Source organism: Mobula birostris, chromosome 1 (assembly GCF_030028105.1).
Source record: "Mobula birostris isolate sMobBir1 chromosome 1, sMobBir1.hap1, whole genome shotgun sequence".
NCBI classification, from domain to species: Eukaryota; Metazoa; Chordata; class Chondrichthyes; order Myliobatiformes; family Myliobatidae; genus Mobula; species Mobula birostris.
The window spans coordinates 92910613-92931661 of NC_092370.1; the positions used below are offsets into that span (position 1 = coordinate 92910613).

At 43.7% G+C, this 21049-nt stretch overlaps 1 protein-coding gene across 5 annotated transcripts in view; it reads right to left on the reverse strand.

Moving 5' to 3' along the window:
* The window catches only part of arhgap28 (Rho GTPase activating protein 28), a 227636-nt gene that overhangs the window by 203129 nt on the left and 3458 nt on the right, over window positions 1-21049 (reverse strand). Inside the window, exon 2 of one of the 5 annotated variants that reach the window (XM_072259306.1) lies at window positions 16560-16694. The exons of the other annotated variants lie outside the window; for them this stretch is intronic. The gene's annotated coding sequence lies outside the window, so the exon portion shown is untranslated. The remainder of the gene's footprint in view (window positions 1-16559; window positions 16695-21049) is intronic. 5 annotated transcript variants of the gene reach the window in all.

The window sequence follows — 21049 nt, forward strand, 5'->3', positions numbered from 1 at the left end:
TATCAAATGCCTTGCTGAAATCCATATACACTACATCTACTGCTCTACCTTCGTCAATGTGTTTAGTCACATCCTTAAAAAATTCAACCAGGCTCATAAGGTATGACCTGCCTTTGACAAAGCCATGCTGACTATTCCTAATCATATTATACCTCTCCAAATGTTCATAAATCCTGCCTCTCAGGGTCTTCTCCATCAACTTACCAACCACTGAGGTAAGACTCACTGGTCTATAATTCCCTGAGCTATCTCTGCTCCCTTTCTTGAATAAGGGAACAACATCCGCAACCCTCCAATCCTCCGGAACCTCTCCCGTCCCCATTGATGATGCACAGATCATCACCAGAGGCTCAGTAATCTCCTCCCTCACCTCCCACAGTAGCCTGGGGTACATCTCATCCAGTTCCGGCAACTTATCCAACTTGATGCGTTCAAAAAGCTCCAACACATCCTCTTTCTTAATATTTACATTCTCAAGCTTTTCAGTCTGCTGCAAGTCATCACTACAAACACCAAGATCCTTTTCCATAGTGAATACTGAAGTATTCATTCATTACCTCTGCCATTTCTTCCGGTTCCATACATACTTTCGCACTGTCACACTTGATAGGTCCTATTCTTTCACGTCTTATCCTCTTGTTCTTCACATACTTGTAGAATGCCCTGGGGTTTTTTTTAATCCTGCCTGCCAAGGCCTTCTCATGGCCCCTTCTGGCTCTCCTAATTTCCTTCCTATTAGCCTTCTAGATCTTCTAGATCTCTACCTGTATCTAGGTCTCTGAACCTTTTGTAAGCTTTTCTTTTCTTCTTGACCAGATTTATTACAGCCTTTGTACACCACGGTTCCTGTACCCTACCATAACTTCCCTGTCTCATTGGAATGTACCTGTGCAGAACTCCACACAAATATTCCCTGAACATTTGCCACATTTCTTCCATACTTTTCCCTGAGAACATCTGTTTCCAATTTAAGCTTCCAATTTCTTGCCTGATAGCCTTATAATTCCCCTTACTCCAATTAAACACTTTTCTAACTTGTCTGTTCTTCTCTCTCCAATGCTATTGTAAAGGAGATAGAATTATGATCACTATCTTCAAAATGATCTCCCACTGAGAGATCTGACACCTGACCAACTTCATTTCCCAATACCAAATAAAGTACAGCCTCTCCTCTTGTAGGCTTATCTACATATTGTGTCAAGAAACCTTCCTTAACACAACTTATAAACTCCACCCCATCTAAACTCCTTGATCTAGAGAGATGCCAATTGATATTTGGGAAATTAAAATCTCCCATAACGACAACTCTGTTTTTACACCTTTCCAGGATCTGTTTCCCTTTCTGCTCCTCAATATCCCTGTTACTATTGGACGGCCTATAAAAAACACCCAGTAGAGTTATTGACCCCCTTCCTGTTCCAAACCTCCACCCACAGAGACTCCGTAGACAATCCCTCCATGGCGTCCACCTTTTCTGCAGCCGTGACACTATCTCTGATCAACAGTGCCACGCCCCCACCTCTTTTACCTCCTTCCCTGTCCTTTCTGAAACATCTAAAACCCGGCACTTGAAGTTACCATTCCTGACCCTGAGCCATCCAAGTCTCCGTAATGGCTACTACATCATATCTCCAAGTACTGATCCAAGTTCTAAGCTCGTCCACTTTGTTCACAACACTCCTTGCATTAAAAAAGACACATCTCAAACCTTCAGTCTGAGCACGTCCCTTCTCTATCACCTGCCTATTCTCCCTCTCACACTGTCTACAAGCTTTCTCTATTTGTGAGCCAACCTCCTCTTCCCCAGTCTCTTCAGTTCGGTTCCCACCCCCCAACAATTCAAGTTTAAACTCTCCCCAGTAGCTTTAGCAAACCTCCCTGCCAGGATATCAGTCTCCCTGGGATTCAAGTGCAACACGTCCTTTTTGTACAGGTCACACCTGCCCCAAAAGAGGTCCCAATGATCCAGAATTCTGAATCCCTGCCCCCGTCTCCAATCCCTCAGCTACGCATTTATCCTCCACCTCATTCTATTCCTATTCTCACTGTCACGTGGCACAGGCAGTAATCCCAAGATTGCTATCTTTGCGGTCCTGCTTCTCAACTTCCTTCCTAACTCCCTGTAGTCTGTTTTCAGGACGTCCTCCCTTTTCCTACCTATGTCGTTGGTACCAATATGTACCATGACCTCCGGCTGTTCTCCCTCCCACTGCAGGACATCTTGGATATGATCTGAAACATCCTGGACCCTGGCAGCTGGGAGACAAACTACCATCCGAGTTTCTTTCCTGCGTCCACAGAGTCACATGTCTGACCCCCTAACTATAGCGTCCCCGATCACTACTGCCTTCGTCTTCCTTTCCCTACCCTTCTGAGCCATAGGGCTGGACTCTGTGACAAAGGCACAGCCACTGTCGCTTCATTAGAATTACTAGTTTACAATATCTTTCAATATTCTTGGATGCAAATTTTCTTTCTTCATGGAAGAAAGATGTAAATTTAAGGGCTGTTTTTTTTATTTGAGGAGAATCTATGAAATTCCTTTCCAGAGGTGTGGAGGCAAAGTGAATGGATATATTCAAGGTGGACGTTGATAAGCTCTTGATTGGCAAGGGGGGTGGTTAAGGGTTACAGTGAAGAGGCAAGAGAATGGGGTTGGGGGTGTGGAAAAAAAGGCCATAAGGGAATGGTGGAGCAAACTTGATGAGATGAATGGCCTAATTCTGCTCCTGTATCTTATGATCTTACCGTGTTCCAAATTCTATGGCCAACTCTGGGCTTTTATTTGGAGTTTAGAGAATGGGGGAGGATCTCAGAGAAACCTATCAAATATTGAAAGACGAGATGGAGTGGGTGTGGAGAGGATGTTTTCTATAGTGGGGTGGTCAAAACCAGAATAGAAAGATGTCCCTTTAGAATAGGGATGAGGTGGAATTTCTTTAGGCAGAGGGAAGTGAATCTGAAAAATTCATTGCCACAGCCAGCTGTGGAGGACAACGTATTGGGAATAATTAAAGCAGAGATTAATAGATCCTTGATTAGTAAAGGTGTCAGAGGTTACGAGAAGAAGGTAGGAGAACGGGGTTGAGAGAGATAATAAGTCAGCCATGATCAAATAGCAGAGCATACTCAATGGGCCAAATGGCCTAATTTTGCTCCCAAGTCTTATAGTCTTAACATCAGCATTGTTTCCTCCCAATTGTGTCTGGAATCTCGTGTGCACAAGTTCAACTAATGCACAAATTGGCTTTCTTCCAACTAATTCGGTTGTTTCTTAAAACACAATAACATTGCAACAAAAGTTCTTATATTAAGTAAAATTTCCTTTCTTTGGTAAGAATTTTTAAAAGCATCCTAATTTCCCAAACCCTATTGCGATTCAGCAATCATAAGATCGTAAGACACAGGAGCAGAATTAGGCCATCTGGCCCATCGAGTCTGCTCCGCCATTCAATCATGGTTGATCCTTTTTTTTTCCCTCCTCCTCAACCTCAGTTCCCAGCCTTCTCCCTGTAACCTTTGATGTCTTGTCCAATCAAGAACCTATCAATATCTACCTTAAATACACCCAACAACCTGGCCTCCACAGCTGCATGTGGCAACAAATTCCACAAATTCCCCACCCTTTGGCTGAAGAAATTTCTCTGCATCTCTGTTTTGAAAGGGTGCCCCTCTATCCTGAGGCTGTGCCCTCTTGTCCTAGGCTCTCCCACCATGGGAAATATCCTTTCCACATCTACTCAGACTAGGCCTTTCAACATTCAAAAGATTTCAATAAGAATCCCCCTCATTGTTCTGAATTCCAGCGAGTACAGACCCAAAGCCATCAAACGTTCCTCGTATGATAACCCTTTCATTCCTGGAATCATCCTTGTGAACCTCCTCTGGACCGTCTTCAATGCCAACAGATTTTTTCTAAAATGAGGGGTCCAAAACTATTCACAATACTCAAGGTGAAGCCTCACCAGTGTCTTATAAAACCTCAGCATCACATCCTTGCTCTTGTATTCTAGACCTCTTGAAATGAATGCTAACATAGCATTTGCCTTCTTCACCACCAACTCAACCTGCAAGTTAACCTTCAGAGTGTTCTGCTCAAGGACTCCCAAGTCCCTCTGCATCGCAGATTCCTTGATTTTCTCCCTGTTTAGAAAATAGCACATTTATTTCTACTATTAAAGTGCATGACCATGCATTTTCCAACATTGTATTTCATTTAACACACATAAAAGTTGCTGGTGAACGCAGCAGGCCAGGCAGCATCTCCAGGAAGAGGTGCAGTCGACGTTTCAGGCCGAGACCCTTCCTGACTGCACCTCTTCCTAGAGATGCTGCCTGGCCTGCTGCGTTCACCAGCAACTTTTATGTGTGTTGCTTGAATTTCCAGCATCTGCAGAATTCCTGTTGTTCGTATTTCATTTGCCAGTTTCTTGCCCATTCTCCTAATTTAATTCCTTCGGCATCCTACCTGTTTCCTCAACACTACCTGTCCCTTCACCAATCTTCATTTCATCTGCAAACTTGCTAACAGAACCATCTATTCCATCATCTAAATCATTTATACACAGCATTAAAAAAAGTGGTCCCAACATCCCCTATGGAACACCACTAGTCACTGGCAGCCAACCAGAAAAGGATCCTTTTGTTTCCACTCACAGCCTCCTTCCAATCAGTCAATGCCCCCACCATGTTAGTAACACTCCTGTAATATCAGGTGCTCTTAACTTGGTAAGCAGCCTCATATGTGGCACCTTGTCAAAGGCCTTCTGAAAGTCCAAATATACAACATCCACTGCATCCCCTTTATCTATCTTACTTATAATCTCCTCAAAGAATTCCAACAGGGTTGTCAGGCAGGATTTTCCCTGAAGGAAACCATGCTGACTTTGTCCCATCTTGTCCTGTGGCACCAACTACTCCATCACCTCATCCCTAACAATTGACTCCAACATACTCCCAACATTAAAGTTCAAGCTGTTTCACTTCCATGGTGAAGCAAGGCACCATTCTCTGCTTAAGATAATCCAGAAAGTACAAGCACTTTGGCAAGGTACATCAGTCACTGAAAGCAAGCATGCAAGTACAGCAGGCAGTGAAGAAAGCTAATGGCATGCTGGCCTTCATAACAAGGGGAATTGAGTATAAGAGCAAAGAGGTCCTCTGCAGCTGTACAGAGCCCTGGTGAGACCACACCTGGAGTACTGTGTGCAGTTTTGGTCTCCAAATTTGAGGAAGGACGTTCTTGCTATTGAGAGAGTGCAGCGTAGGTTCACAAGGTTAATTCCCAGGATGGCGGGACTGTCATATGTCGAAAGATTGGAGCGACTGGGCTTGTATACTCTGGAATTTACAAGGCTGTGAGGGGATCTTATTGAAACATATACGATTATTAAGGGATTGGACACGCTGGACGCAGGAAGCATGTTCCTGCTGATGGGTGAGTCCAGAACCAGAGGCCACAGTTTAAGAATATGGGGTAGGCCATTTAGGACGGAGTTGAGGAAAAACTTTTTCACCCAGAGAGTGGTGGATATATAGAATGCTCTGCCCCAGAAGGCAGTGGAGGCCAAGTCTCTGGATGCTTTCAAGAAAGAGATGGATAGAGCTCTTAAAGATAGCGGAATCAAAGGTTATGGGGATAAGGCAAGAACTGGATACTGATAGTGGATGATCAGCCATGATCACAGTGAATGGCGGTGCTGGCTCAAAGGGCCCAATGGCCTACTCCTGCACCTATTGTCTATTGTACAAAGAAATCACAGAGCAACAGCAGTCTGCTGGAGGAAGTCAGTGAGTCAGGTAGCACCTATGGAACGAAAGGAATTGCTATTTTTTCAGGTCAGAACCCTGCATCAGGATTGCAACAAGAAATGTCAACAATTTTTTTTCTCCCACAAGTACTGATGAACCTGATGAATTCTTCCAGCGTATTGCTTGTTGCTGCAGATTCCAGCATCTGCAGTCTCTGTGTTGCTAAAGAAAGCATGCTTTGCCACAAATCAATGTCTTCCAAAAAAGTGAGAAACTTGTCAAAAAGGCAATAAAACATACAATTAGAATAATGTAAAAGACAGAACTTTATACTAACATCCAATATTTTGGAATTGGACATTAAGCATACCTTACACTGTGTATGCATATGCAATTGAATAAGCAGTTGTATTGTCTGTAGCCATCCCACTCCCCAGTCATTATCCTTTCAACTCCATCCAATTCAACAACAGACACAAAATGCTGGAGGAACTCAGCAGGTCAGGCAGCATTAACAGAGTGAAATGAACAGTCAATGCTTTGGGATGAGACTCTTCATCAGGGCTAGAAAGAAAGACAGAAGCCAGAATAAAAGAATGGGGCAAGGATGAGGAGCACAAGCTGGTGGGTGATCGATGAATCCTGGTGAGAAGGGGAAGGTACGTAGGGAGGTGGGAGAGGGAAGTAGCTGGGATGTAATAGGTGGAAGAGGCAAAGGACTGAACAAGATAGAATCTAATCAGACAGGATAATAGATATGGAATGAAGGGAAAGAAGTGGGATTGAGGGAGATGTGGGTGATGAGTGGGTAAAAGGGTGAGAGAAGAGGAAAGAGAGTGTGCAAAAGGGCAAGACGGATAAGGGGGTACAAAAGGGCAGGGATTGTTGGAGACAGTGTTGTCATTACCAGAAGTTAGGGAAACTGAAGTTGATGCCATCAGGTTAGAGATGACCAAGATGGAATATGAGGTGTTGTTACTCTCATATACATCTAGCCTCATTTTGGCAGTAGAGGACATAACAGCAGGCGTGTCAGAGCGGGAAAAGAAAGTGCAATCAAGATGGATGGCCACTAGGAGATCCTGGTTGTTACAGTGGATGGCGCAAACCTACTCAACAAAACGATTCCCCCAATCTGTATCACATCTCACCGATGAAGAGGAGGCCACACTGGAACACTCGGTGCAATAAGTGGCACTGATGAATTCACATGTGAAGTGCTGATCACCTGGAAGGACTGTTCAGGGCCCTGAATGATGGAGGGATGAGGTGTAAGGAGTTAGCACAGTCCTGGAGGGATTGTTGGGGAGGGGCACATGGATAAGAAAGTCATGGAGAGAGCAATCTCTACAGAAAACAGAGGAGAGAGAAGGAGGAGATGATTTACCTGCTGATGGGAGATGGCAGAAGTTGTGGAGAGGGAGATGACGGCGGAAGCTATGGAGAATGAAATGTTGGATGTAGTGGCTTGTGGGGTTGTAGGTGAGAACAAGGGGAATTCTATCCTTGTGTTTCCATCCAACTCATATTGATTAACATGGTCAAAGGTCTCTGGAGCATAGGTGTTAATGGGTTAATCTTGTTATAGGAAAGCAGCCCAATCAATTGAGAATTCCTTAGTGAATCCAGATGCCCACAGAAAAGTCATGTTTTACACAAGGTGCAAGTTTTAAGCATTAGTGATGTTCATACACTGGCAATTTGAATAGGAGCTTTCCAGGGTCTATTTTACAGATTAGCAGAATCTCCTAAATTACCCCCTTTGTTATCCAATTAATGTTTTTGCTGGTTCTGGGTTTTAAAATCCTTAGTGCTGCTACTAATTATGTAAGAGTCAATTGATTTGTACATACTTCTAGTAAAGGCACAATGTAACTAAACAGTGGAAGATGTGGCTAATGTGCTCGGTATGGCTCTCCCTCCTGCACTAAAAGTGCAAGATTACATACACACTGATGGATGGTCTCACTTGTTTGGTGAGATAAATGTTCATGATCAGAACACTGGATTTCAAATGCTATTAAAAGTACAGACTTGGCTCTGTTTACAAGAATCCAGTAGCAAACCGAGTAGCAGATCGCCCACATGTAATAAAAAGTCTTACATTTCTCAACCTCTGAAGCTAATTAAGTACTTGTAAAATGTAGGAAATATGCTTACAGGACAGAGTATAGGATGCCTTCCATTGTAGCAATGAATTAATGATCAATTAATCTGCTTTAGGCTTTTACTGAGCAATAAATATTAGTCAGAACTCCGGGGATGTTTCATATGATCTCAAAAGGGTTTAGTGTCACATTACTCAGTACTGCTTTGAAGTATCATCCTGGAACTTGTACTCAGGTTGTTGGACTGGGACTAGGAACTGTGAGTGACATAGAGAAGAGTGCTACCTCTAAAACTCAGCAACACCTCTATAGAAATATGCTGCACGAAGTGGTCACTGGCCTACAGAAGTACAGCACTGACTACTCTCTGGAAGGAGGTGGGCACAAGAATTAATGCTGGAGCTTAAAAGCCCAGAGCAGCTTCTTCCCTTCTGCTGCAGACTTCTGAACCAGTCAATCACCTTTTGCGCATCTTCCCAGTGCTGTTGTAATGTGGGGAAACATGACCCATAGTTGGGCAGGTGGCCAGAGTGATTAGCGCTAGAGGTCAAACATAAGATAAACACTTCAGTAGGAAGTGTGTCAAGAGTACACATAGATTAAGATGTTAACTGTCCTGTGCTGGCACCAGTGGGATCAGCAGTTGGTCTGCCACCTGTCTTCAGGAGAAAGAGAGATAAGGAAAACAATGGAGCAGCATTTGGAGATGTTAATGAAGGGACGGAAAGAGAGCTGTCAAGATCCCCTTTGAACCCTGAACTGTTTGAAGTGATGGACAGGCAATACAGTTCAAAGAGAAACAGTTAGAAAGGCAGGAGAGAGAGAGAGACAGTTGGAGCGAGAAGAGAGGCAGTTGGAGAAACAGAGGGAAAGGGAATTTGAGCTGGAGAAGTTAAAGATAAGGGCAGAGCAGGGGCCCGTGCCGAACCAAGGTGGAGGGTTCCAGGCGACCCAGGAGGTTAGGCTGGTTCCCCCATTTAACGATACCGATGTGGATCGGTACTTTCTCCATTTCGAAAAAGTTGCTACAAGTCAGGACTGGCCGAGGGATAAATGGGCTGTTTTGCTTCAAAGTGTACTGAAAGGGAAAGCCCAACAAGCTTACTCAGCTTTGTCCGCGGAAGATGCCCAGAGGTATGAGGTGGTGAAAGAGGCCATCCTCAGGATTTATGAGTTGGTCCCGGGGGCATACCGGCAGACGTTCCGGAATGCGAGGAAGTAGTGGGACCGCACATATTTAGAGTTTGCCCATGAGATGCAGACATATTGTGAGCGTTGGTGCGCCTCGAAGGGGGTAGAGGGGGCTTATGACAGACTGCTACAGCTGATCCTGATTGAGCAGTTTAAAGGTTGTGTCCCTGAGGATATGAGACCCTACCTAGATGAGAAAGAGGCAGCCACATTAGCCGCAACTGCTAAGTTAGCGGATGAATACGCGTTGACTCATAAAATGAAGTTTGCCCCGAGTAAAGGCTACCAGAAGGGTAGTCAGAACGGCGGGGAGAGTCCGCCAGAAAAGTCAGAAAGTAAGCCGGGGACTAGTGAGAAGGATAAGGTAGACCGGGAGCAGTCTGGTAGGAAGTCTCCTGGGGTCGTCTGTTATAATTGTGAGAAAGTTGGACACTTTGCGTCCAGGTGCTTTGCCCCAAAGGAGACGGGAAAAGGAAAAACGGCAATCTTGACTGGCTGTATTGAGCTGGTAAACGAACCACTAGGAGAGGAAAGGTCTGCCAAAGTTCAGGAAGGGTGCGAGAGGTTTATCTCGGCTGGATTGGTGTCAGTGAAGGAGGGGCTAAAACCAGTTCCAGTGCGGATCTGGAGAGACACGGGAGCGTGTCAGTCATTGATATTGAAGAACGTATTAGAGTTTAGCTCAGAGACCCACACTGGGGAGGTCAAGGTCAGAGGTATTGGGGAAGGGACAGAGGCAGTCCCTTTGCACCAGATACACCTACAAAGCAACCTGGTCTCTGGACTAGTCACGATCGGGGTGAGGCCCGAATTACCGATGAAAGGCGTGGAAGTCTTGCTCGGTAATGACGTCGCCGGGGGAATCGTGTTCCCAGCAGTGAGATTGACAGGTCAGCCTGCCAGCATTGAGGCCCCGCCCATGGACTCACAGGTTCATCACGGGACTGCCGAAGTAAATTTAGCTGAGATGTACCAGGAGGAGGTAGAAAGTGAAACGGAGTGTAGTGAAACAAGAGGTAGTGAGGGAGCTGAGACAGAAACAACAGGAATTCTGCAGATGCTGGAAATTCAAGCAACACACATCAAAGTTGCTGGTGAACGCAGCAGGCCAGGCAGCATCTGTAGGAAGAGGTGCAGTCGACGTTTCAGGCCGAGACCCTTCGTCAGGTCCTGACGAAGGGTCTCGGCCTGAAACGTCGACTGCACCTCTTCCTACAGATGCTGCCTGGCCTGCTGCGTTCACCAGCAACTTTGATGTGTGGAGCTGAGACAGACTTAGCAGTAGCCAGGAAGGAATTTGTGCAGGCGCAGGAGCGAGACGAGGGGCTGATGGTCTTGGCGGAGACAGCTCTCTCTGACGCAGAATTAAGAAGGGAGCCAGTAGGCTATTCTGTGGAGGAGGAAGTGCTAAGGAAGAAAGGGAGACCAAGTACCGTACCCACAGATGAGGAATGGGGGGTGGTGCAAAAGAGTTATGAGGATGAGATTTTTAACCTGGCCCACAAGGTAACCCTCGGTGGACATTTTGAGGTGCTGGCGGAAACAGTTGGTGGAATCATGAAAGAGGTTTACTGGCTGCACAGGAGGAAGGATGTTATTGATTATGGCCGACGCGAACTGAGACGGTCACAGGCTTTTGATATGCTAACAAACCTAGTCGGTGTTAGCGCGGAAATCAATGAAGCTAGGGTCCCCCTGATAAGAGAAAAAAACTATTTTGAAAAGATGAGTATGGTATCGACCAGATGGGAGAAGGCTATTGTTTTGGCCAGCTCTGCTGATACGGTCTCTCCCTTAATCCCCGAACAAAGCAACTCTTTAGGAGAAGTAATTAAACGGCTCGCACACGTGTGTTTGATTGTCCTGAGGCGATGCAAGGAACTGGGACGTTGGGTGGTGGTTGTTACGCTAGGTCAACCCAGTGAGCAACACTCCTACAGAATGAGTAATTCAGTGACGAAAGGGCTAACAAACACAAAAGTGTGTATTGGCGATGTAATACGGCTGTCTGAAGCCAGCTTGATAGTGAACCTTGAAGAAAATGAGTTCAGCCACACGAAGGTCACTTATCTGGGAATTGTGGTAAAACCGGGGCAGCTGGCAGCGATGCAAGCTAAGGTGCGGGCTACCTCTGACATCCCAACCCCGACAGACACGAGGGCCCTCAGAAGGCTCCTGGAGATGGTGGGGTACTGTAGGAAGTATTGCAATAACCCTGCGGTTACTACCCCTACCCCTTCTACTAAGCCCTTGCGAGAGAAAACTAAGTCGGGATGGGACGACCCTTGTTATTGTGCTCCAGGACGAAACCCAGTGAGAGGTTACATTGATCGCAATTCATCAGTGTTTTCAGCCACTATGAAGTTTGCTAAGTTGGAGCCTGGTTCAAGGGATTATTAATAACACATATAAAAGGAACAGAAAATGTGATTGCTGACTGTCCGTCAGGTGTTGACAACTTAAAATTCGCTGTATTAGCCAAATAGCTGATGAAGATGTATATTTGTGTGTATCAAATAATGTATTCATGTTTGTAATTTTTACCCCGGTAAAAATCCTTAAAGGTGAGGGGTGTGACGAGAGTACACATAGATTAAGATGTTAACTGTCCTGTGCTGGCACCAGTGGGATCAGCAGTTGGTCTGCCACCTGTCTTCAGGAGAAAGAGAGATAAGGAAAACAATGGAGCAGCATTTGGAGATGTTAATGAAGGGACGGAAGGAGAGCTGTCAAGATCGGCTCCCCTTTGAACCCTGAACTGTTTGAAGTGATGGACAGGCGATACCCCAGCAGGGGGATAAAAAGGGACAGGTTCGCTAAGACAAGACACACGACACCACGAGGTAACGAGACCCTGGAAGCGGTGCATCTCCCACAAGTCGGTGGGAATTTTGGAGGGCTGGTCGCGGGACCAAGCCGTAGACGCACAGGGTGGAAAGGTACGATTGGCGGGAACCTGGTGTGTGTCCACCCTTGCCTGGGTGCCAGGTTCACCGCAGGGAAACGATCGTATCTGGAAACGGAGGGGTCACGGTCGGTGACCTCAGAAGACATCACAAGGGGCTCGTCCGAAAGCTGACTGCAAAGAATATCGAAGGTCTGTGTGGAAGCCGTTTGAATATTCATTCGTTTTTGCTCTCTCCCTCCTTCCCCCCACTGTCCATCGCCACGGCAGTGATTACTGTGAACTGAACTGAACTCAGTTGAACCGAACTTTGCGTCACTTTGAAACTGGTCATTTATCCCTAGACGACGATAGAGCTTGATTGATCCTGTTATCCTAATTCTGTGTACATGTGTGTTTATCATTGCTGAACTGTTGCATTTATTATCCTTTTGATTAGAGTACTGTGTTGCTTGTTTCTTTAATAAAACTCTCTTAGTTCTAGTAATCCAGACTCCAACTGAGTGATCCATTTCTGCTGGTTTGGCAACCCAGTTACGGGGTACGTAACAGAAGTGATGGCCAATGTCAGGGACGATATGTTAATACTGATGAGAAGGGCCTCATCGGTTACTGCCACTGTCAAGGAGACCATCCTGGGCATCACTGACAGGAACGAAAATAGAGATGTGAAAGAATACAGGTGCAAACATCTCTTAAGTTGAGGCAGCGATTGTCCTTTTTTGTTATTGTGTCATCTCCCATTGTTCACTCATTACTGGGCATAGAGTCAAACCCATACTGTGATATAATGTGCACAGACATATAACAATGTCCATATGCCAACTTACCGCTCAAGTTCATTAATCTTCTGTTTTCAGCAATCTGTTAGGGAGTGCTACGGTTTTGTTGCATTCTTTTAAATGATGCCCTTTTCAGGTGCAAAGACCGCACACATACAATATCAATAACAACTGTAATAACTGACTGTGGAATACAGTGTTTCAGTAAAAGAGAAAGTGCGGTCAGGCAATAAGGTTCAAGGGCTAAGATGAAGTATGTTGTGAGAGCCAGAGCTCATTTTTATTACACAAGGTCTACTTGAGATTCTTATAACAGTGGGATAGATATCGTCCTTTCCAAACCTTTCTATCTTCTGCCCAATGGATGGGGAGAGAAGATATGACCAGGATGGAGGTGGTCCTTGATGATGCTGGCTGCTTTCACAAGGCAACAGCGAGTGTAGACAATGTCCATGTAGGGGCAGCTGGTTTATACAGATCACATCTCCCCAACATCCTGTATAAAATGCTCTGTTTCTCATGATCAAATGACCACATGGAATGGAAGCCTTTTCTGTAACAAAGGCAGTGTGGTGTTGTCTTACAACTTGGAGGCCCACATGTACCCATTAATGGCTCTCATAATTACAGTGTGACAATATTGAACAGCACTGATAAGTTCATACCAAGGTGGCTGATAGAACTTCCCCAGAAAGGCTCATATACAATGAGAAAAACAAAGTTTAAAAAAAACACTAAAATTTAAACCCATCTCATTCCAGTATTTGTGAATGCTTTAATTTGTTTAGATTTTTAGATCAAAATGCTACATATGCTCAAAAGGAGAGGAGAAAGAACAGCTCCTCTTGGAGTAAATCCTAGCGATGTATCAAGAAATTTAAGTGTAACAACTTTTAGAAGGGCAGATGAAAAGCCAAATATCATGCATATTATTGCATTGGCCTAATGGTTATTGGGATGGTCCCTCTCACACTGGGCACGCCACACATAAGCAAGCACGCAAGCAGATGTGAAAGGGGAAGATGTTGTTGAAACTATTTATCTAGACATACAGCACTGAACAGGCCCTTACAACCCAACGAGCCACACTGCTCAGCAACCCACCTATTAACCCTAACCTCATCACAGGACAATTTACAATGACCAATTAACCTACTAACTGGGAAGAAACTGGAGCACCTGGATGAAACCCAAATGTTCACAGGAAGGACATGCAAACTTCTTATAGACAGCATCAGAATTGAACTCCAACGGGCAGGGATGCAATAGCATCGTGCTAACCATGACACCACTGTGCCACCTGCTTATCTAGCAATTACCACATCTGTCTAGTAATTCCTGTTTACAATTACCACATCTGTCTAGTAATTCCTGTTTGCAGGAGCTTGCTTGAGTACTTCTGTTTCTACATTAGAACTGGCTGAACATCTTGGTAAAATGCATTGGGACAAGGCACTATATAAAGAGGAATCAGGCTAGTAGAGAGGAATTGAAATAATAATGCATAGCAATGAAGCCCCAAGAGGCTGCATTGTATGTTCCTGTATCTTGTGTTCTTGATTTTTAATTTCTTTTGCAATTTCCCTGCTCTCTACTATTTTATAAACATCCGTCAACCAAAAGCTGTTGATCACCTTCCACTTTGTTATGGTCAATCCTGTTTATTTCATGTACTTCCAAAGGAGTACTTCAGTGCTTAAGAGTCCCAAAACTTTAACCAGCATTTTTACCACCAACAAGCACAAGTCAAGAATGTGGTAGAATACTCTGTACCTGCCTATGCAGATATGCCAAAATGGAATGCTGATGTTCGGTTTCAACCCCACCAGGGACAACGAAGCCTACTGAATGGTACCTTGAAATCCATTCACTTTAAGTACCATTGTACTGTGGCTGCAATGTGCGCCATCTCCCAGAATATATTATAATTACTCAGCTTTCACCTAACTTAGAAATGAATTGATGTTCCTTTGTTGTTTGGTCATAAGCCTTGCAACTTCCACCCCAGGAACACCAAGGGAGTACCCTTACCAGAAGGACTGCTGTGGTTCCAAGCAGTGACTCATCATCACCTCCTCAAGGGCAGTTGGAGATGGGCAGTAAATGGCATTCTTGCCAGTAATACCCACATCCTGAATGAAGAATAAGCTGTACAACTTTGCTACCTTTCTGCCTGACTCTTATGATTCTGACACTTATGTAAGGATGCCGTTCATCGACTATAGCTCAGCATTTAATACCATAATTTCCACAATCCTAATTGAGAAGTTGCAGAACCTGGGCCTCTGTACCTCCCTCTGCAATTGGATCCTCGACTACCTAAGCTGAAGACCACAACCTGTGCAGATTGGTGATAACACATCCTCCTCGCTGACGATCAACACTGGTGCATCCCAGGGGTGTGTGCTTAGCCCACTGCTCTACTCTCTATATAGACATGACTGTGTGGCTAGGCTAAAATACCATTTATAAATTTGCTGATGATACAACCATTGTTGGCAGAATCTCAGATGGTGACGAGAGGGTGTACAGGAGTGAGATATGCCAACTAGTGGAATGGTACCACAGCAACAAACTGGCACTCAACATCAGTAAGACGAAAGAGCTGATTGTGGACTTCAGGAAGGGTAAGATGAAGGAGCACATACCAATCCTCATAGAGGGATCAGAAGTGGAGAGAGTGAGCAGTCTCAAGTTCCTGGGTGTCAAGATCTCTGAGGATCTAACCTGGTCCCAACATATCGATGTAGTTATAAAGGAAGCAAGACAGCAGCTATAACTATCAGGAGTTTGAAAAGATTTGGCATGTCAACAAGTACACTCAAAAACTTCTATAGATGTACCATGAAGAGCATTCTGACAGTCTGCATCACTGTCTGGTATTGGGTGGGGGGGGGGGGGTGCTACTGCACAGGATTGAAAGAAGCTGCAGAGGGCTGTAAATCTAGTCAGCTCCATCTTGGGCACTAGCCTACAAAGTACCCAGGACATCTTCAAGGAACGGTGTCTCAGAAAGGCAGCGTCCATTATTAGGGATCTCTAGCACCCAGGGCATGCCCTTTTCTCACTGTTACCGTCAGGTAGGAGGTACAGATGCCTGAAGGCACACACTCAGCGATTCAGGAACAGCTTCCTCCCCTCTGCCATCCAATTCCTAGTTGGACATTGAACCCTTGGACACTACCTCACTTTTTGTAAATATACAGTATTTTTGTTTTTTTGCATGTTCTTAATCTATTCAATAGAGGTATTCTGTAATTATTATTTTTATTTTATGTCTTTTTTCTCTTCTATATAATGTATTGCACTGAAGTGCTGCTGCTAAGTTAACAAATTTCACATCACATGCCAATGACAATAAACCTGATTCTGATTCAGACTCAATCACAGACTTCATCCCATCTCAATGTTCCTCTCCAAAAAATAACATCAAAAATCATGCTTCTCCCAGTACCATACATTCACATAAAGGAGAAAAACTAGTTCATCACAACAGCAGGCTCAGGTACAATTCTTGTTGGCCTTTTTAGTTTGTGCCCCAGTTTTTAGATAGAAATTTCAGGAACATTCTTCAACTGCAGCACTTCTGAAGGGAAAAAAAAACACCCATCTTCATTTTGAGGGAATATACAATGAAAATTTACATCTCAAATTTAAGAGCAAAATCAAAATGGGTAATCTTCTCACTTGCACACCAGCAACCATTTCCTGAATGTAAACAACAGATATCCAGCAGTGCTAGATAAAGGGCCAAATCATTCTGCCCAAGGCTGGTAGATGAGGGAACCAGTGTTATTCATTCACTTCCAGTTTAGCACGTACCAGATTTACAATGACCTGCTGCAAGTCCGAGGAGTTGAGTGACAGGCACTAGCATATCATTCTGTTCCTTCTCCAACTCTGAATGGAGTCCAACAAAGGGGCCTTGGTGTGCAAGATTTGAATGGTAGTTCCAGCCTGATAATATGAAGTGTGGCAAGGTTATTTGACTCCTCAAGCCTGTTCTGCTAGTGAATAAGATCATAGCTGATCATTAATATCAACACCACTTTCCTACCTTGACACCGTATCCATAAAGATTGAGGAAGACAAGTTATTTTTTGCTCCAGTTTCTAATATTTTCAGTCTCCAAGCTATTACTAAATAGTACTTTAATATTTTCATTATTTTGTGTTGTGTCTTTTTAATTTACAATAACATTAAAAGATTTTACAGATCTCCGATCAGAGACTTGTAAAAGCTGTTAAAATTGGGTTTTATTTTTCTTAAAGTACTGAAATCAGCTCAACCCCAACATTGTTTCCTGTCTCAAGCTGTCAGGGTGTTTCCTTCAGAGGAGCCTCATTAGTATCCCAGCAGAGACCCTGGTTGTTGAGTAGGCCTCACTATCCAATTCCTGGGGTGGAGAGTCAACTTGTTTGACCTTTTACAATCAGCCTGGGTAAGTGTGAATACACAGCAGCCATGGACTGAATTCACCTCGGCAGGAATACAAAACACCAAGTCAAACCAGAATGTGTTGGTTTATCTACAGAGGAAGATATTTATAACAAATCAAGCTTTCTTCAAAAATTCCTAAGTATATGGATAAAATAAATCCCCCCTAATGTTGTGTAATTGCACTCACTTTGAATAACAAAGACCCCACATTAAATACCTGATATGTGCTGCGATTGCTAAAGAGATTGCTACTTACCTCCACTCCCCTGGGCCAAGGAGAGATGAACAAGTGTCATGAGATTTTCATTTACTTAAACCGGTTATTAAAGTGATAAGTGCATGCAGAAAATCACCCCATTCTGGTTAGAGGTGGGCAAGTTATACCAAAGCTATACAATGCCCCAGTTTGACCACACCTGGAGCATCACTTATCACTCTGGTCACTACACTTTAGGAAACAGAATGTTTACTGGAATAAAACAGATTCTCTATAAAATGACAATTTTACGGAGAATGCAGTATCTTCCTTGGAATTTGGAAAGAAGTAATTTGATAGTAGCCTTAAACATACTACATGTATAGTAAACACCAAACATATATACCCTTGGACAATATATATGTTTTTTTCCAAGTGAGTATGCTTCTTTGCTCACTATTTTGAATTATGTTACTCGCTATTTTAAATGTTTTGAACTTTGGCACAGAGGGACGCTGTTTGATAAAGTAGATGGAGCAAAGCCTTCTGGATTGGAAGTTCTGAACTGGTGAATAAATTTCATAAATTGTTTGGAAATACTTCCATATGCATGGAGAGACAAATGTTTGATATACTCTTCCATAAATGGGTAATGGTGCCAAGAAAATCATGGATGAGATTTTTAAGAACAGAATGAAGGGTATATGGAGTTAGATCACATGTAAGTCACTAAGATTATTGAGTATTAAAAGGGGCTCACTGACCCCCTCCTGTTCTTATGCGCTGCACTTTCCATGGTGAACCAATGCTAGTGAATATTGTATTTGCACAAGGCAGGTGTGCATGGAGCATTAATGAGATTTCTCTATTCAGCAACAAATCAATCGCTTAGATACTAATGGAACCACATGGTATGTGACAGCTGGCGAAGGTTAAAAACCAGATAGGGTTAAAAAGGTTACCAAGGTCCAATACTTATATTATTCAGTCAATGAACATAAGGCACTGTCAAAGTAGATTAGACATAATGAGGTTTGTTGAACACATGCAGAAAAACAGCAATGTAAGTGGCAGTTCTTTACACCAGATTATCTGGGACACAGCACAGTAGCATGCCATGTTGGCTAACTAGTCCACGCCAGTGTTTATGTCCTATCCATAACAATCGTTCAGCATAACCCTTTACTTCCTTCCCCACCACTTGCTTGTCCAGCCTCCCCTTAGAGATACCTACACTACTCATTTCAGCCACTCCCTGTTGATGTAAGTTCAACATCAACATCTAAAAAGGTTAGAATTTATCTGCTTCTGAGAATGCAAGGAAAAGCAATGTTGGCTGCAGGTTACAATGATCCTGATATCCATAACCCAACTGAGCGTTATTCACGCTGGAGCTTAGATAGTTTTCTCAAGTTGTGCTTCAGAATCTTGCTGGATCATGTTATTGCCCAGTGTTACCACTTAAGCAACCAGAGGCCATGGTTTGATAGCATAGACAAGAGACCACTTATAAAATTGGAACAATATGACCCTAGCAATTATAAGATGTAAATCTATGGGGAAAAGAGCAGCAAAGGAACTTTATTACCTCCTTATGCCTTCTTCACTGTTTAGTAAGATCATAGCTGATTTTCTTGTTAAAACCTCAATGCCACTTTGATATCCAACAATGTGTCAATCTCATTCTTACCTGTACTCAGTGACAGCTCTCCTGAGTACAGAATTCCAAAGATTCATTATCTTCTGGATGAAGACATTTTTGGAATTGATATGCTTGCTCTAATAGCAGATTCAGTGGACCCAGTAGCATTTTCCTATGCCATAACAATTCTTTCCAGAATTGCGTATTAAAGTCTATAGAATCATTTCAATGTAGAGAAACTTGGCACTTTACTGGACCTGTTATTAAACAAAGTTTAAATCAATGCATGCAAAGAGACATTGACCAACAGCTTGGTCAAAGGTAGGAAGAGATACAGAAGCAAAGTAATGTAGGGAAACTATTTCAGGGTGAGCAGCCTGTCACTGATGCCAATGGTGGAGCAATTAATTTGCGGACCAATAGCAGGGGTCCCCAACCTTTTTTGCACCGCGGACCGGTTTAATATTGACAATATTCTTGCGGACCAGCCAACTGGGGGGTGGTGGGGGGGGCGGTGTTCAAGTACGGTTAAACTCACCTCAACATGTCTTTTACAGTTAGGGTTGCCAACTTTCCCACTCCCAAATAAGGGACAAAAGCAGCAATCAAATCCCAGAACACTTTACCCCAGGAAAGACTACCATGACCATGAAGCCTTGCGTGGGCACCTGTGTGCGCATGCGTGACGTGCGCATGTGCCGATTTTTTTCCCCACAAATCGGTTTTGCCTTCATCTTCCCAACTATACTGTACATACATTATTTCTACTTTATATAGGCTGTGTATTTATCATATCATTCCTGCTTTTACTATATGTTAGTGTTATTTATTTTTGGTTTTGTGTGTTATTTGGTATGATTTGGTAGGTCATTTTTTGGGTCTGGGAAGGCTCAAAAAATTTTCCCATATAAATTAATGGTAATTGCTCTTTCACTTTATGCCATTTCGGCACGAAAGGTTTCATAGGAACACTCTACCTTAGCTGGGGAAATACGGAACAAAGGCGGTTCCGTATGGGACAAACCAATTTAGCCCAATATACGGGATGTCCCAGCAAATACGGGACAGTTGGCAACCCTATGTTCAAGTTCAATAGTGTGTAACAGGGAATGAGGAAAGGTGCAGTTGACTCATTTTGTTTCCTCATGGCCCGGTAGCATATGCTCTGCGGCCCGGTACCGGTCCGCGGCCCAGTGGTTAGGGACCGCTGATTAAGAGGCCTGAAGCAAGAAATGTCAGATATATCATATTATGGGATGGAGGAGACTGCAGCAATAGGGAGGAGTGTGATTAGTACAAATTTGAAAGCAAGGGACTGCTGAACCAGCAACCATAATTGGTAAGCATTGGTGAACAAAATTTGAAGCAAATTAAGACACAGCTACCAGGAACAGGATGAACTTAGGTTTATAGAGAACTAAGTAAGACAAGATCACCAGCAGTGCACTGAAAACTTGTCTAGAATTAACAAAGACATGGACCAAAGTTTCAGCAATAGAGGCTGAGTTGGCCATAGTTTTTGAAGATAAAAAAGATAATCTTACTGATGGTGTGGATGTGTCAGAAACTCAATGTAGTGCCAAATATGACACTCAACGTTATGACATCTTGGCTTCATTTTTAGATTTGGTTCATTTTGAGGATGAGAGGTTACTTGATAGAGGTGTACAAGATGATAGTGCCATAGATAGAGTGGGTGGCCAGCACCTTTTACCTGGTGGCTAACACAAAGGCATAATTTACAGGTGATTGGAGGAAAGTATAGGGGTGGATGTCAGAGGTAGAGTTTTTTTTAAACTACAGAGCAGTAAGTGCATGGAAAGCACTGTTAGAGGTGATGGTAGAGGCAGATACATTAGGGACATGGATGAATGGAATTCGGATAGGCACGTGGATGACAGAAAAATGGAGTACAATGAGGGAGGGAGGGAAGGATTAGATTGATCTTGGAGTAGAGTATAAACGGTCAGCACAACATTGTGAGCCGAAGGGGCTGTACTGTGGTGTACTGTTTTGTGTTCGATGTTCAAAATA